At 43.4% G+C, this 15,451-nt stretch overlaps 1 protein-coding gene across 1 annotated transcript in view; it reads left to right on the plus strand.

Moving 5' to 3' along the window:
* Positions 1-2,188: 2,188 nt before the first annotated feature.
* The window catches only part of LOC130267453 (carbohydrate sulfotransferase 1-like), a 160,645-nt gene continuing 147,382 nt past the window's right edge, over positions 2,189-15,451 (plus strand). The window contains exon 1 of the mRNA XM_056517298.1: positions 2,189-2,326. The gene's annotated coding sequence lies outside the window, so the exon portion shown is untranslated. The remainder of the gene's footprint in view (positions 2,327-15,451) is intronic.

Consider the following 15,451-nt stretch of genomic DNA (forward strand, 5'->3'; position numbering starts at 1 on the left):
ACTTCAGAAGCTCATAAGTACTGAAAGGATTAAGATTTTTTAATAGAAGTAATTTACAAATCTGTTTAACTTTCTGGAGCCAGTTGATAAATATATATAAAAAAAGTTTTTTCCTGGAATACCCCTTTAATTTTAACAGAGACAAGGGCCAAAGACAGGATGCAGTGTTTGAGTTAGTGCCGTCGGCTCTGTGGCACACCTACAGAAATGCTGCAGCACACTGGTTGCAAAACGCTGCCCTATATTAACTCCAATGAAAAGGCGTATACTAGGTTCATTGGAAAATTATCAAGTGAGACTTCTCATTCGACAAAAGGGGGGGGGGGGGGGAGGAGCTATAAATACCTTATCGTGCACAGTATTGCACTGTTGCCCTGCAAAGCTGGAGTCCTAGGTTCAAATCCCACCAAGGACAACTTCTGCAAGGAGTTTGTTTGTTTTCCTCAAGTTTGCATGGTTTTTACGAACTCAAACATATCGGTAGGTAAATTCAAATTTAGGGCCAGGAACTGATCAGAGTGACGAAAAAAGTGTGCTATATAACTATATATATTTTTTTTAGACGGAGACCAACATTAACTTAAACAATCACGTGATCTCCTGGTCTCTTGTCGCCAAGGAAACAATTTAGCGAAACCCTATGCGCTAGCAATTAATGATACTTTCATAAATGTTCCACATAATTTTTGCGGCGGTGGCCAAATCCGTCGGCCTTTTCAAAACAAATAGCAAATAATAACAGTGAGAAAATGAATAGGACTTACAATGGCGCAGTGGCATCCAGAGTAAATGGTTGGACGTGTGATTTGCCAATATAATTAAATCAATGGGGAAAAAAAAAGGGGAGACTCAGGCTTTTGTTCTGTTCCCTTTGTGAATTCTGGTCAATGAATACATTGTAAACCGGCAGCGCACGGAACATTTATTTACGTTTAATTACTTAAGGGAACATTGCAGCCGTTCTAATTTTTTTACATTTTTTTTTTTTTACAAGCTTCAGCGAAACAAAGGGAACAAATAATTGTTTGTTGTCCTCATCATTGTTTTTACAACTTTTGTAAGGACCCTGGGGGAAGTCCTGGTAATATGAATTGTAAAAAGCGTAAATTAGGACAGTAAGAAAAAGCAAAGATAAATAATGGTATCTGGTCAGCAGAGTCGTAGACACAGTATGGGCCCCAACCCCTACAAGACAGAAAAAGGGTGAAGAAGAAATGAGCTGAAGCAACTAAAAGAAAATATATTGCATATGGCGGTGGTAACATCTAGTAGATTGTTGCAGGGCGCTTCTCTGGAGCCAACATAGATCCAGCATAAGGTGCTAGAGGCTCCAGTTTCTCCACAAGAGCAATGCACAGTGAGTCATTGGTGGGATTTGAACCTAGGCCCCACCTCCAAACTCCACTTCACACACAGGGCTGCTGTCGGGTAGCTCTGTGTGTCTGCTCATAGAAGCAGACATGAAATGCGCAACATGAAATACGCTGCGTATATGCTATACACTACGTGTGACCCTTTTCTTGGAGTAAACCGAAAGGCTATGTTCACATGTCGGAATGTCCACTCGGACATTCTGTAGACTTCCGGCGCTAGGACCGCGCGGGAATGCACCATCTCATAGACAGCTATGCATTCTGTGCGGAGTCTGCAGAAAGAAGGAACAGGTTCATTCTTTCTGCGGATACGGTATTCGGACTTTTCGTGCCGGAAACATCTGGCCGTGTGCACAGCGCAGCAGAGTCCTGTTAAATTCAACGCAATTTAGAATTCCAGAGGAATTTTCGAGGTGTGAGCATAGCCTTATGAAACCATGTGCCATTACCACAGAACAAGAACATTTCTAATGATATGAATATACAGTATTAGGCAACTACAGTATAAGTATCAACATATCTCCAAATATATTAACACAAAAATTATTAGTGAAAAAAAAACACTTAAAGGGGTACTCCGGTGGTTAATTTTTTTGACTATATGGCATCTTCTTTGTAAGTTTAGTTTTTTTTGCAATATACATGTGTTATATGTTTTGGCAGCATGTGTGTGTGTTTCTTACCTGTTTGTTGGGCAGGAAGTTCTGTAGTTCAGAGGGTTTTCTTTTACTGTTGTCCACAGTTCTGAGTCTGTTGTGGACAAGATGTCACAGCTTATTTTTTTTTCTCTCTCTGTCTGCAGGGGAGGAATAAGCCACGCCCCCTCATCTCATCCAGCTGAGTATACAGCTCCTCACCTCCCCTCCCCCCTGCTCTGTATTCTGAAGACGCAGGTCTGTACAGGAGAAGGAACAGAGAGAAGAGAAGTGTTATCTGAAGGGGAGGATGAGAAGGTGCACGGGCTGGGGATGTATGGACTGCAGGGGAATAAATCTCATACTGTGAATTATCTCTATATGTGAAGGGGGAGGGACTCCTGAATGACACTGCTGGGAGTTGTAGTCCCTGTTGTGTGTGTGTATGCTAGTGTTAACAAATAAGTGTGCCTCCAGCTGTTGCAAAACTACAACTCCCAGCATGCCCTGACAGACATTGGGCATGCTGGGAGTTGTAGATTTGCAACAGCTGGAGGCACACTGGTTGGGAAACACTTTTCTAGCCTATTCAGCATACACATCATGTAACACCAGTGTTTCCCAACCAGTGTGCCTCCAGCTGTTGCAAAACTACAACTCCTTGCATGCCCAAAGTCTGTCAGGGCATGCTGGGAGTTGTAGTTTTGCAACACCAGGAGGCACCCTGGTTGGGAAACACTGGTGTATGCCCTACAGAGGTGTGGTGAAGTACAACCCCCAGGAGACTACATGCTGGTGTTATACCACAGACTGAAGACTCCTGAATGACACATGCTGGGAGTTGTAGTCCCTTTTGTGTGTGTATGCCAGTGTATCCCAACCAGGGCTGATTATATTAGTGTGCTGTGTATAAGGGGGCCGACCCGGGAAAATAGTAGGGTGGGTAAAGGGCGGAACAAACAAACAAAAAAAAAGGCGCCGCCCCAAACCAGCAAGGCATGTGGCATGCTGGGATTTGTAGTTATCAGCACAGGAAGAGACAGGAAATAGAAACAAAGATAGGAAAACAAAGTGGGGGATAAAAAGACAACAAAGAACGGAAATAAAGTCGCCTAAACAACAAGAATAGAAATGAAACAAAACAAATAGGGTAAGTCAAAAACGGAAAAACATGTTGGCCACCGGAGTACCCCTTTAAGAAATGAAAGTTACCGCAGCCAGGATAATAAAGTTGAGCTGGCAACTTGAAATAGCAGCAACATTGAGCGATTCGGCTTGTTGGAGCAGAAAGGCCTCTCAGCACAGTCTAATGGCAAATTTTCTACAAACCGTACATAAATGTTGCTGAAGTTGAGCCTTTTCGCGTGAAGTCTTAACCTCAGATCTCTGCTGGAACAGAACGGCACAATAGGGAAAACATGAGATATTGAGATAGCACTGCTGATATTTAACAAGTCCCTCGGAGAGGATCCGGAATATGTAATCTATCAGCTTGAGAAAGACAGATCTACTTCCACGGCAGGACTACGCGAGCTCGGACACCTGGGAACAGTAGTTAAGATTGGGCGCCAAAAACCATAACGCATTATGTAGAGCATCCTGATGCACGTTAGGGGGGAACGAGATGACACCCGGAAAAAAAAAAAACGCCTAATGAGACCCCGGAGACTCGGAGAAGGTTAGAATAGGATCTGGACCATATTCTGAGAACACATTGTGATCTTAGACAGCAAGCAAAACTCTTAGAACACTTCTTAAAGGGGTATTCCGGTGGAAAACTATTTTTTTTTCATAACAACTGGCTCCAGAAAGTTATACATATTTGTAAATGACTTCTATTAAAAAATCTTAACCCTTCCAGTACTTATCAGCTGCTGAAGGCTCCAGAGGAAGTTGTGTAGTTCTTTCTGTTGACCACAAAGAGCACTGTGGTCAAACTGGAAAGAACTACACAACTCTCCTGCACGGAAGAGCGGCCCTGTACAGGAGGTCGCGGGGGTCCCAGCGTTAGGACCCACCGTGATCAGACACTTATCAGTCGCTTCCCGACTACCTCTGCTGGCTGTAGGCAGGCTGGAGAAGTTCAGGAGGACCCTTAGGAAGGTGGGTGTGTACCAGATGTAGGACCTGTAAAAACCCTATCATATAAAAAACTATACATATACCAAAAGAACTTAATTCTCCAATGATGAACAGCCGTATATTCCAACGCGTTTCTCTTTTAGAATCCCCAATCCTATGTGTAAACTGTTTTTTTTGATACCCTGATGAACTGCTGTATACTATAAGATATACGGGGAAACGCGTTGGGATATACTTTTTTTTTTATGTGATAAACCCCCTTCCCCCCCATATATATTTATTCATCGTATTGTTGCTATCTGGCTATACGCCATGGGCAAAGGACATTTTACTACATTTGTTCTTTTCAACTGTTGCTTGTATTTCCCTCAATACTGCCTGCTTGTTCATTGTCACATCTATAGACCACTGGAATAATTCACACTGATGCTTTTTTTTAATGTTACTTTGTTTCTTTTCTCAAACTATTTTCTTGGATGTTGTAAAACGAACTGTAAAAGCCAATCAAAATATTTCTTATTAAAACTATTTGCTGCCATCTTTATGACATCCTTGGTGGGTGTCTATGAGCCAAGACCCCCCTGGATTGCAGGAAATTAAAGGTCTGTGGAGCTTCAATGCTGGGCCCCATCCGCATCCTAAACTTTATTTTGTAAGTGGAGCTGATGGGACATTATATGGGTTATTCAGGAATAGAAAACAGAACTAATTTCTTCCAAAAACAGCACAAAACCGGTCCTGAGCTGCAATACCACACACACCCTGAGGACAGGTGTGGAGCTGTTTTTTGAGGAAATGTACATGTCCATAGGTAAAGATACACATGCCATCTTAAAGGGGTACACCGCTGCTCAGCGTTTGTAACAAACTGTTCCGAATGCTGGAGCCAGGAGCTCGTGATGTCATCGCCCTGCCCCATCATGACATCACGCCCCGCCCCCTCAATGCAAGTCTATGGGAGGGGGCGTGACAGCTGTCACACCCCCTCCCATAGACTTACATTGAGGGGTGGGGCGTGACGCCATGAGGGGGCGGGGCTATGACATCACAAGCTCCCACCGCCGGCTCCAGCGTTCGCCGCTCAGGGTTTGGAACAAACTGTTCCGGAGTGCCCCTTTAACATGTTTCTAACATGTTATAGCTACCCCAGTATCTCGTGTAGAAGAACCGAATGGGTTAACGTAATTTGCCAACGTCCTCCTGAATTAATTGAAACGAATGTCAGTTTTTCTAGAAATAAATCATTATATTTAGCTTATTATTTCACACAATAATCAATGACAGATTATCGCGGCTGGGATGACCCCATAGTGTCACAAAGATTAACGAAGAGCATTGATAGTCAATGACTAATTTATTCATTTATTACTCCCATAGGGAGACAAACGACGACCGGGATACAATCACAGGGGTACAACAAATGAGAGTGAATGTTATAAGAAAAATCGATAATGGTGGAAACAGATATGTATAGACAACCTACTGGGGCAAGCTCTCGGGGCAAGCGGTTCGCCAGTCCCAACGCTAGTTTAGATTTCTCTACGTTGTTCCAATAAAAGACAATATTCCTCTCTCTTATAGGGTATTCTGGTAAGAAGCAATTATTACCTATACGCGGGGTATTGCCTGATCCTTCTTTGCCTCAACATTTGCCGTCAGTGGATAGTCAGGTAGATGAGTAGATGATCAGCCAGTTTTGTCAACGGGTTCAAATGCAAGATGAGTGGCAGTCCAGACTATTGGGTTCCCCACTGACCATCAGGACTGAGGACCCTTCTTCCTCACCATCCTTAGCTAGAAGATAGCAACCAGATGCACGATCATATGCCACTTCAGACTGATTTCTCCTAGTTGTAGTCTTACCATCCGGGTGTTGGCGGTACTGGGGTCCTTTGATACTGGTGGTGGTCCCAGCAGTTGGACCCCGACTAATCTAGTATTTATCACCTATCCAGTGGAAAGGTAATAATTGTTTTTAACCAGAATACCTTTTTAAAGGGGTTGTCTGGTGAAAGAAACAACCTGTGTATTATGTCAATATAATAAAGCAACTTACTAATATAATGTTATAAGCAATAACGCAGAGGCTTTCCATATCTTTGCAAAGCAGCCCCTTCCATCCCTTCTCCATCCTCCCCTGCTGTCAGCACAGGATGACGCCAATGATGTGAAGCTGGGACCTGGTATTACTGCTCATTAAATATATGACCCATAAGATAAGGCAGCAGGCAGCCATTCTCAGTCACAATATTTCCCATTAGAAAGGGCTCCCTGCTGCCTTATATAATCAATCATTATTCTAATGAGCAGTAATACCATCTCCCCCTCACATTGCTGGTCTCTTCTCATGCTGACAGAAGGGGAGGGGGAGGAAAGACCGAGAAGACAACCAACATCTGCTTAGATATCATTGCCAGCAATGGAGATAGCACATGTCCAAGTGGTTGCGGCATGTAACGATCGCACCTGGCCAGGCCTTGAATGTTGTTCTCTGATCAGTGAGGAGTTACAGGCCCGGACCAGTCAGCAGCCTCCTGGATGTTCTTTATTTTATACTTTGTTCTGATTCAGTTCAGTTTTAATGTTATTCCTGTCTGTGTCTTTTCTGACTTATTACTTTGTTTTAGCCATGGCTTTGTTGTTCTGACCCATTTGACTAGTTTTCAGCCTTCTCTTGCAATCTGTCTGTACTTGGTAGTTTTGGTCCTGTTTAGTCTGTAATCTAATTCCTGACTTATATTCTGATCCATTTGTGTTTTGACTAACTTCATGGTATGGGTCCTGATCTATTGCTTCTTTTGTTTTGCCTCTATGCCTGGGATGAGTGGTATTCCTGCTTATCCATGTTAGAACCTAAACCTTTATTCTGACTTGTATTCTGATTTGTTTGTGTTTTGAACTCCACCATGGTATGGGTCCTGATCCATTGCTTTTTTTTGTTTTGCCTCTATGCCTGGGTGAGTGGTATTCCTGCTTATCCATGTGAGAACCTAAACCTTTATTCTGATTTGTATTCTGATTTGTTTGTGTTTTGACTGCCTTCATGGTATGGGTCCTGATCTATTGCTTCTTTTGTTTTGCCTCTATGCATGGGGTGAGTGGTATTCCTGCTTCTCCATGTGAGACCTAAACCTTTATTCTGACTTGTATTCTGATTTGTGTTTTGAACTCCACCATGGCATGGGTCCTGATCCATTGTTTTTTGCCTTGCCCCTTTAAACTTGGTTGGGTTTCTGTGTTTATTCTCATGTTATCCTGTACGTTGTGACCATGCAAATGCACATATAAGAGCCATAGCATTCAGGTAGGAATAATTCAATAGCTCACTGTCCATTGGTTGGATTCAATATAAAGGGCATATCCTGCTGGAAGGACACCACCCCTCGACAAAGGTTTTCTCCAAAATGCCGTTTTGGGGTGGTGTCACTCCAGTGTCCTACTGCCTTGTGATAAGTATTTTTTCCATTATTGCTATCATGCTGTGACTTCTTGTTATATATGTAGTACTGTGATAGCTGTTGCATTTAAGACATGGCTTATGCTGTTTGTATATGATAACACTCCATCCTTTAAGGCATTCATTGTAAGACCTTGATGATTTATCCCACCCTGGTTGGAATATTTCCAACTTTTTATATATAATATATTGATCAATAAAGTGAATTTTGTATCATTCACGTTTTGTAATGACTCCAGTTATTTGTATGTATGCTATGCTTTGGGAGTTAAAGGGGTATTCCAGGAAAAAACTTTTTTTATATATATAAACTGGCTCCAGAAAGTTAAACAGATTTGTAAATTACTTCTATTAAAAAATCTTAATCCTTTCAGTACTTATGAGCTTCTGAAGTTAAGGTTGTTCTTTTCTGTCTAAGTGCTCTCTGATGACACGTGTCTCGGGAAACACCCAGTTTAGAAGCAAATCCCCATAGCAAACCTCTTCTAAACTGGGAGGTTCCCGAGACACGTGTCATCAGAGATTACTTAGACAGAAAAGAACAACCTAAACTTCAGAAGCTCATAAGTACTGAAAGGATTAAGCTTTTTTAATAGAAGTAATTTACAAATCTGTTTAACTTTCTGGAGCCAGTTGATATATAAAAAAAAGTTTTTTCCTGGATAACCCCTTTAATACAGCAAGGGGTATATGAGGAAATCTATAGTTTTTTGTAAGTGTACTTGTACACCTAGTTATAGTATATGATACATACTTTATCTCAAGTGTCTGATTATATTCATTTAGTATATCCTGCCTTTTTTTGTTCGCACTCTTTCATTCCTGCTTAACCCACTATATCCCTTGGTAACTTGTTCTGTCATTACTCTCATACCTGACGTATGTTACTTTGGTCCCGAACCTGTTAGTCAGGAGGCTTTATACCTGCCTGATATACCGTATTTTTCGCCCTATAGGACGTACCGGCATATAAGACGCACCCAATTTTAAAGCTGCAAAATCTAGAAAAAAAAGATTCTGCATCCAACAGTGATCTTCAACCTGCAGACCTCCAGATGTTGCAAAACTACAACTCCCAGCATGCCCGGACAGCCAACTGGGAGTTGTAGTTTTGCAACATCTGGAGGTCCGCAGGTTGAAGACCACTGGATAGGAGGTAATACTCACGTGTCCCCGCCGCTCCGGACCAGTCACCGCTGCCCTGGATGTAGCTCCATCGATGTCGCCGCGTCCCCGGGGTGTCCCCGTCGCTCCGGACGTATTCTTCCCCGGGATCCACGCTCTCCGTCGCCGTCATCACGTCGCTACGCACTCCGCTCCTATTGGATGACGGGACGGCGTACGCGACGACGTGATGACATCGAAGGAGAGCGCCGGCCATGCAGGGGATCCCGGCACGGAGCAGACACCGAGGAGGCAGGTAAGGTTCCTCCCGGTGTCCTGTAAGATGTTCGGGACGCCGCGATTTCTCCGCGGCGGTCCCGAACAGCCCGACTGAGCAGCCGGGTTACTGTCACTTTCGCTTCAGACGCGGCGGTCAGCTTTGATCGCCGCGTCTGAAGGGTTAATACAGGGCATCACCGCGATCGGTGATGTCCTGTATTAGCCGCGGGTCCCGGCTGTTGATGGCCGCAGGGACCGACCCGATAGGTGTGTATTCGCCGTATAAGAGGCACCAACTTCCCCCCCCCCCAGTTTTGGGGAAGAAAAAGTGCGTCTTATACGGCGAAAAATTCGGTATGCTTCTTGCTACCTTGCATTCCTTTTGTAGTATATTATCCTGTCTTCCTGTATGTTTGTTATACCTTGTTAACCCTTTATATCCTGACCTGTATCCCCAGCCTCCAAACAGTTTGGTTTATTTCTTTAACTCGACGTCCCTGCACGTTAGTCCAGAAAAGGGTCTGGCGCCCAGTTTTTCCTCCGCTGTCATAAATCAATAGCCCAGTGGTGCGTATTGCTTTATTTCCGTACCATCATATGGGTGTAAATAGAATTTGCTTATATAAGAATTATTCACCCCTTCCCCCACAGGCAGCATACACATAGAGTTGTGTTGCAAAGAGATAAATTCCCCAAACCCTTTTATAATATAGAGGTAAATAAATCAGCCTATAATTATGCCTTGATCTATTAAATAAAAACACTGAAGGACAGGCAAGGTTTAAGTAAATTCCATTGACATAAGGGTTAAGGAAAGAATGACTATTCAGAAATGCAGAGAATGTGAAGTAAATAATAAAGCCAAGAAAGTTCCGCTTAAGCTTTTAAATTAAGAAAGATGTTTTGTGTGTTTTAGTGAAGGACACAAGACATCATATAAGTATAAATTATACAAAGCAGAGTCTTATAGCAAATAGCTAATAAAGTTCCAGCTCCATTCCTGTAACATTTAGGTTAATACATTTAACCTGTTAGTGATTATGAAAATGCACAAATTAAAATGTTCTTAATCATAAACCATAACTCTTTTATGTTTACATCTACAGAGCAGCATGAGGGCTTGTTTTTTGTGAAATTGATTGTATTTTGTATTGGCACCCTATATTTTACCATATAAAGTACTGCTAAAAAAAAAAAAATAATCGTGGGTGGGGAAAAAAAAACGGCAATTCTGCACCTTTTTAAGGGGTACTCCGGTGCTGAGCGTTCGGAACAAATTGTTCCGAAAGCTTAGAGCCGGTGTCGGGGCTCGTGACGTCACAGCCCCGCTCCCTCGTGACGTCACGCCACGCCCCCTCAATGTAAGTCTATGGGAAGGGGTCGCCACGCCACCTCCAATAGACCTACATTAAGGTGGCGGGGCATGACGTCACGAAGGGGCAGGAGCGTGACGTCACGAGCCCCGACGCCGGCTCTAAGCACTCGGAACAATTTGTTCCGAATGCTCAGCCTCGAAGTACCCCTTTACGGGTATGTTTACCAGATTGAATGTCCGCCTAGCCGGAAGAAGAAATTAATGCTAGGACCACTCAGAAAAAAAGTTGTCTCCATAGACGGAAATGCATTTTCGAGCTGGTTTCGGAGAAATAATTAAAAGTCAATTCTTTCCGCAGTGGCTGGAATGGGAATTTCAGTAGCAGATGTTTCCGGCCGTGGAAATTCCGCCGTGAGCATGGTGCAGTAGAATCACATTAAAAACAATGGGACTCTGCTGCAAGGAATTTCCGAGCTGAATTTTTCTGCTAGATTCTGCCGTGTAAACGAGGCCTAAGGGGTTTTTCTCTTTAGGCCATTCACGGCAGTACAATAATACTGACATGCTATCTTTATTTCTGTAGATACAGTGACATCAAATCAAAATTGTTTTCATTTTTTACTTTTTAACATTGGTTGTACCATTCACAGCAATACTATTGTATTGCACTGAATTGTCAGATTGGCCATCTGCTAGTACAGCCTACCAGCAACCATGGAGGCCTTCAGAAGACCCTGTGGCCATGATCACCTGTCAAACAAACCACTTAAATGCCACAATCACTATTGACCACTGCATTAAGAGGGTTAAATGAGCAGCATCAGCATGATGCTGACCTTACAGAAATGGGCACCAGCCATATATAGTTGGCAGTTGGCCATTCGTCAATTAGACCCTTTCACCTATGTTGTGTAGGGGTCAAGTCCTGGGGAAAAAAGTGTAGAAACTCACCTAAGATTTCCATTGAAGGGCTGGTCTTGCAGGACTCTTAATAATGGGAACTGTGTTCCTGCTGTGAACAAAAAGGCATGATCTCCATTCCAACCCGTTCCTGCAGGAATTGAGCCCTGGTATAGGGTAGGAGTTTAAATTATGGGCAAACACCTTTACAGTATTTCCACTACAATGCACACAAGGGGAGTCCTTGTGTTAATCCTTATTTTTCTACGCCCATCTGACATACTTTTTGGCTTATAAGAAATTACAGAACAATGCCGGAGAAGAAGAATTTGCATCTATTGGTCAAAAGGATTTTTCAACGACATTGCTGTTTTTCCATTCTCTTAAGAAATATCTTTGCAGTCTCCAGCAAGCCTACAAAAATAATAATGTGCTATATAAGCACAGTTGGACATCAGGCAATCGTGTAAGAGATAGCTGTCAAAGTAGATAGACGAGAAGAACACATCCCAGTGCCGGTTTGCACATAATGAGCATTTTTCGGCCTCTTCATAACTTCATATCGTAATTGTTCTGAGCAAAGTGAAATATTGAACTGAACCTACTTGTGATATTTAGAAGTTGGGTCAGGTGGGAGATTGATATGTCTATAGAGTTTGCCAGGGCTCCTCTTTTTTCCCCATCATGCGGCCAAGTGTAAATTTTGGCAATTTCATCGAGCCACTAATCAGAATTGCCTACTCTGCATTGCTGGCGGTAATAAGTTACAGTCAATTTGCTTTCTCTGTTGACTTAGTAAGGTTTTTCACATCTAACTTGACAACATTGTGCTGATACAGAGAAGCCTGGCTAATTTACAGCTATTTCTATATTGGGCACTGAATATATCAGTATGTACATAACGAAACAACCAAAGAGGTGTATTATTCAATACCGTACATTTCGCCATCTCATTCTGGTATCAAGGTATTTTTAGGACTCCGTGTACCTGCCATAGACTGTGCATAAGAACTCTACCTGGAAATCAATGCTTCTAAAGAATAGCTCAGTAACATGGCATATAATAGGGAGTGCCACAATCTTTAAAACAGCTACTGTATGTCCATCGGTTGATTGTTGGCTCTTTTACACAGGCTGTTTATTGGGAATCCTAGGAATGCTCATTTGCCAAAATAAAAAAAGGTAAAAGGGTCTTAATTGTAGTGTCCTTTCCTATTAGTAGAAACTACTAAATGGAGTCATCTACCTAATAGAAAGTTCCCTATCCACCTGACTACCTAGGGCTTCTACCTAAAAGGGGAGGGTTTACTACCTACCTACCGGGGGCTTCTACATGAAGGGGGGGGGGTGGATTCATTATCTACCTATCTACTAGGGGCTTCTACCTAAAAGGAGTGGGTTCCCTAGCTATCTACCTACTGGGGCCTTCAACCTAATAGGGGGATTCCCTACTTGCCTATCTTCTAGGGGGCTTCTACCTAAAAGAGGAGGATTCCCTACCTACCTACCACCGGCTTCTACTTAAAAAGTGAGGATTCCCTACGTACCTACTGGGGGCTTTTACCTGATGGGGGTGGGTTTCCTACCTAACTACTGGGGGCATATCTTAAAGGGGTTGTGCAGCAAAAACTAACTTATCCCCTATCCTCAGGATAGGGGATAAGTAGCCGATTGCGGGGGTCCGAACGCTTGGTAAGAGCCCTCCATTCAACTCTATGGGGGAGCCTTAGATACCCGAGTACAGCGCTTGGGTATAGGATATCCCCTACAGGATAGGGGATAAGTGTCTGATCACGGGGGGGTCCAAACGCTGGAACCCCCCCTGCGATCTCTTGCACGGGGCCCCGGCTCTGCTGGGGCTCTCCCGCGCAGGAGGCATGCCGGCCGCAGCATAACGCTACGGTCGACACGCCTCCTCCATGTAGTTCTATTGGTGAGGCAGGGATTCAGTATTCGTGCATCCCTGCCTCTCCTATGGAGCTGTATGGGAGGGGGCATGTCCATCGAGCTCAGCGGCTATGGGGAGATGAGATATCTCATTAGGGAGATGGGATAGGGGATACGTTTATTTCGCTGCAGTTGTCCTTTAAAATAAAATTAAGGTGCGTGCTTGAAAAAAGTATCAGTACATGTACTCTGTCTAAAATCGGGACATCACTACTTAGAGGCCACTATACAGAGTAACAGTGTAAAACTCAACCACAAGCACCTAGTTCTGCCCAAGATCCCAGAATGTGTATAAAAAAAAAAAAAAACATGGCAGCCACTGGATGATGCTTGGATGCCCTTTATTATAATTAGGGATCAGCAAATCGAATCTGACGAATCTGAATTAGTTCCAAATTTCAGGAAAAATTTGATTTGCTATGAATGCGAATCGCTTCATTAAACTCCATTTAGTGTGGTCCAGGCTCCAGGGAATCTAAAATGGCAGATCCACATGTGAGGACATGGGGCAAGGAATCCTCAAAGTTGGGAACAAGGGTCGGCGGGATGACCCTGAATCACATGCAGCAGCCAGCCACCCCTGTGATGTCACAGCCCTTTATAATCGGCAGCCATCTTGGGGCCAGTCACTTCAGCCTTTTATTGCAGAGAGAGAGATTGAGAGGGACAGACAGCAGTGTGTGTTGCACAGAAAAGCATTTTTACAGCAGCGATTCACCTCCCAGTCACATCAGCATTCTTTTGCAAAGAGGGACAGAGAGCATTGTGTGTTGCACAGAAAAGCTTTTTTACAGCAGTGATTCACCTCAAGCCCAAATCCAACCTAGAACCACTGATAGGGAAGGGAGTGAGATCAAACTTCTGGTGTTGTAGACAAATACTGTTTTAAGCGAACTGGAGCGCATTGTCCTCCCCTCATAAGTGCATACCACATACGTACATCTAAGTGGTGTACTATTTTATTCCTGTTAAAGTCTTAAGGGCCTAGATACTGTGAAAGGCCAGCCAAAAGTACACACCTCCAACTCCAGGCTGTGTCATTCAGCCACTATATGGACTCCTCATGCTGCCGCCAACTGTAGGCTGTGTCATTCAGTCACTATATGTTCTCCTCATGCTGCCGCCACCTCCATGCTGTGTTATTCAGCCACTATATGGTCTCCTCATGCTGCCGCCACCTCCACGCTGTGTCATTCAGCCATTATATGGTCTCCTCATGCTTCCGCCACCTCCAGGCTGTGTCATTCAGCCACTATATGCTGCCACCAACTCCAGGCTGTGTCATTCAGCCCCATATGTTCTCCTCATGCTGCCGCCACCTCCACGCTGTGTCATTCAGCCACTATATGGTCTCCTCATGCTGCCAACACCTCCACGCTGTGTCATTCAGCCACTATATGGTCTCCTCATGCTGCCGCCACCTCCATGCTGTGTCATTCAGCCACTATATGGTCTCCTTATAATGATGCTACCACCAGGCTCTGTCATTGTGCCGCTCTGCGACAGTGATTCTAATAGCGCCACTGATCTGGTCATACTGAATAACAGTATTATTTCACTAACCCAGCACACACCCTATGCGTGTTACAGCAAGGCAAAGTTTTCTATACCCATATTGAGGCTCTCTGTAGGCCAGAAATAGCCATTTTTAATAGCAATTCGACACAAATAAATTTGGACCAAAACAAATTTTGGGGGGAAATTCGGCGAATCGGCCAAATCGAATTTTTCAAAAAATTCGCTCATCTATAATTATAATAGCATAGGCAAGATCACAATTTGAACATGAACCCTAATGCATGTCTGACATCTACCCTACCATGTGCTACTTATAATACCTGTGCTTATGAAACAGAAGGGTATTCAGCCCATTTTGGCTTTAGTCCCTGGATATGACTGCTACCTCTGCACCCCCTATAAGTATGCCCATGGGAAAATGTGGAAAGGTGCAGGTCGGCTCTTTGCTGCTGGGGCTACACCCTTTGATTGGTTTAACAAAGGTAATGCATGTCATTAAGTGATCTACATGTGGAGATAAAAGACAAAAAGTTTGGAACATTAATTTTATTTTTAAGAATCACCTTTTTGGATTTTTTTTAAAAGGATTATCCAGCTTTGTAAACTTGATGGCCTATCTTCAGGATAGGCCATGAACATTTGATCTACCAGGTGCCAACTCTCGGCACCGCCTCTAATCACTGGAGAACGAGTCTCTTCAATGACTGTACTAGCCTGATGAAAGGCCTAAGCCGAAAAAGGTCACTATTTTCTTAAATAAATCATTTGCACAGTGATGTTTTTTTTTACTGGACATGGAAAATAAAAACCATTGACTCACTTGGAGTGCCGACTCAACTTT

This window comes from Hyla sarda, chromosome 4 (assembly GCF_029499605.1).
Source record: "Hyla sarda isolate aHylSar1 chromosome 4, aHylSar1.hap1, whole genome shotgun sequence".
Lineage (NCBI taxonomy): Eukaryota > Metazoa > Chordata > Amphibia > Anura > Hylidae > Hyla > Hyla sarda.